This window comes from Nanorana parkeri, unplaced genomic scaffold (genome assembly GCF_000935625.1).
Source record: "Nanorana parkeri isolate BGI_ZX_2015 unplaced genomic scaffold, ASM93562v1 scaffold768, whole genome shotgun sequence".
Taxonomy (NCBI): Eukaryota; Metazoa; Chordata; class Amphibia; order Anura; family Dicroglossidae; genus Nanorana; species Nanorana parkeri.
Window position 1 is genome coordinate 747,138 of NW_017307036.1, and position 2,929 is coordinate 750,066.

Consider the following 2,929-nt stretch of genomic DNA (forward strand, 5'->3'; position numbering starts at 1 on the left):
GGGGCGGCGTTGCTGCCTTGCCTAGGGCAGCAGCAAAGGTAAATACACCGCTGGATGTAGGGCCAGCTTTACTGAAACATGAACACATTCAGAGGCTTCACAGCGGTCATACTCTTGAAAATTAGTCAAAATACTGAAACCAAAACGTGAAGACATTTGTAAACTAGAGAAAAACAGAAACAGTGTGACGCCTGATACTCATTTTGTTATAGTACGCATTTGAAATCACTTGTACCGGCTGCTGTGTCATCCGACGACATGTAAATTGATGCAACAATTACACAAAGGAACTGGTAGCTGCAAACTATAGGATTTAAACTAAGGTCAGGGCAGTGACTGAACACACTTTGCAAAATCATGGTTTGCCAAGGAAAAACTCCAAACTTTATATCTTTTTAGGGCCTGTTCACATGAGATCAGGTCCTGATCAGCAGACGTGGAGCTGCTGATGCATTGCGTTTTTGATGCGTTCCAGCATCAGTATGTTAGTATGTTAGCTGCAGGGCAGTGCGTTTTTGACGCGTTTGCGTATCCTTACCTTGCGTTTCCGGACCTGACAAAATGTGACATGCAGTATTTTTTCTGTCGTAAGCTGAACGGACTGCGCACGTGAGAACTGGAGCCCATAAAACACATAGGGATGCATTTTGAGTGCAGCAGCGTACGGAGCCGGTCAGCACACAAAACGGACGTTGTGTGAACAGGCCCTAAGCCCTCGTTCACACCTAAACGTTTTGTAGCGCGTTCTACGCTCGACGAACGTTCTACAAAACGCTCAAACATCTAAATCCCATTGTATTCAATGGGTCTGGTTCACACCTTTGCGTATTTCAGCCTGTCCCTAACGCGCTACAAAACGGCCAACGCCTGAAAAGGTACATGTACTACTTTGGGCCGACTTTGTTGCGCATTTCCATTGGGATACAGCCAAGTAGCCCTCGGAAACGCGCGTTAGTTGCGCAATTTTTTTATAGCGAATCGCGGTAAAAATACCGCGCAACAGACGAGCATATGCAATACGCCTAGGTGTGAACCAGGCCTGATAGATGTCACCAGGACAGGTGACCCCATATATAAATGTCACCTCACCGGCAGTTCCGATCTTAAAAAACTGTGTAATAATATGCGCAGTGCTTTACAATACAAGGAAGACATTACAGTTACAATACAGTTCAAAATAAGATGGTTAGGAGAGCCCTGTCCATGAGAGCTTACAATCTAAAGAGAGGGGCAAGTGATACAAGAGGTGGTAGCTTTGTGGGGATGAGTTGTCTGAGAAAGTGATAGCACAGTGTTTAGTTTGAGGTCCGATAGACTTCCCTGAAGAGATGAGTTTTCAGGGATCGCCTATATGCAGAGAGTAGAAGATAGTCAGATAGGTTGGGAGGTAGGGAGGTTGGGGTAGGGAGTTCCACAGGAAGAGAGAGACCTAGAGACCGGGAGGAGGGGTTTGCATGGAAGGGGCAGTGCACCCTCTCTAACATATAGAAGTGATTGAAGCAGCTGTGAAACACTTCTATTTAACAGCCTAAAGCAAAATGATCAAAAGTAAACAAATTTGCAGCGAGTTTCTTTGTATCCCAATACTACCGCATCATTATACTTAAGGCGGCAGCAGCAAAAGGGTTAAAAAGGAACCTGACACCAAGATAAACAATTTCCTGATAGATGCTGCCATTGTCTGACTCACAGGCTGAATGAAAATTCCCGAGCAGTGAAGCAGCACTGAAAGTGAGGTGACTGCCTTGAAACGAATATGTGGCTTGAAAAGCTGGCCATACACTCCTGGAAAAAAAACTGCTCAAATCCCCACCAGGCTTTTGGATTCTGACAGGAATTTTGGAGCACCAATTGCTGACTTGCTTTGCAAAGTACAAGCTCCTCTTATCCTGGTTGCATTGGTAGGACAATGGCTAAAAACTACTTTGTGTCATATTAGGTTCCCCGATACGTCACACCTTGTATGCTTGATCAAGGTCAGTCATGATTAGAACGTGGCCGGCCCCTGGAGCTTGCACAAAGATTACGGCTTCCACACACAAGCCATAGTGTAGTTTACAACCTAATGCTTGTACAGCAGCCATGGATGAAATCGCAAATAGCAGGGTATGTAAACGAAGCAAAATGGCAGCACATTAGCGTAGTGGTCAACGCTTCTGCCTTACAGCACTGGGGGTCCCTGGCTCAAAATTCTAGACACAGTCTGCATGGAGTTTGCATGCTCTCCCTGTGCTTGTGTGGGTTTCCTCCGGGTACTCCGATTTCCTCCCACACTCCAAAGACATGCTGGAAGGTTAATTGGCTAAAAGGTACCCATACACCTGTCAGTTTTCGCTTGGAAATCATCCACGAATGGTCTTTCAAACGCTAATCGATCAGTTGATGGGACACCAACGATTTTAATTACTGTACTCCTGGCCGAATTTCCTCGATCGGTCAGGCTGGAATCTTTTTTTGAATTGAGCAAAAACGATGAATTAGGGGCCTTTTGGTACGGAAAAAAAATGGCAACAAGAACACTGCACATACGCAAACGAAAATCCGTTCTGTTGATCGACAAACTTCAGTGAGTTAGTATTGCTAACGAACTATTATCGAAATTGGTCTGTGCATGATGGGGTATTCGAGCGGAAATCAAACGAGGATTCCTGGCAGCAAACGGAAATTTCCGATCAAAAATCTAGAGGTGTATGGGCAGCTTTAGTCGTGCGTGTGTGTGTGTGTGCAATAGGGATTGTAAACTCCTTGAGGGCGGGGGCTGATGTGAATGGGAGTAAATAAAACATTCATATGTATTACTGACATACCATATATCTACTTACTACATGAGCCATTTCATACTTTCCTTTTATTTCTAATACTAACAGTTTATATTTCCCTTCCTTACAACCATGGCTCGCATTTTTGTGCAAAATTTCCTAAATGTCAT

The 2,929-nt window shown here is 44.6% G+C and overlaps 1 protein-coding gene across 1 annotated transcript in view; it reads right to left on the reverse strand.

The window, feature by feature from the left end:
• FARP1 (FERM, ARH/RhoGEF and pleckstrin domain protein 1) overlaps positions 1–2,929 on the reverse strand; it is a 166,628-nt gene that overhangs the window by 155,403 nt on the left and 8,296 nt on the right. The gene's annotated exons all lie outside the window — the stretch shown is intronic.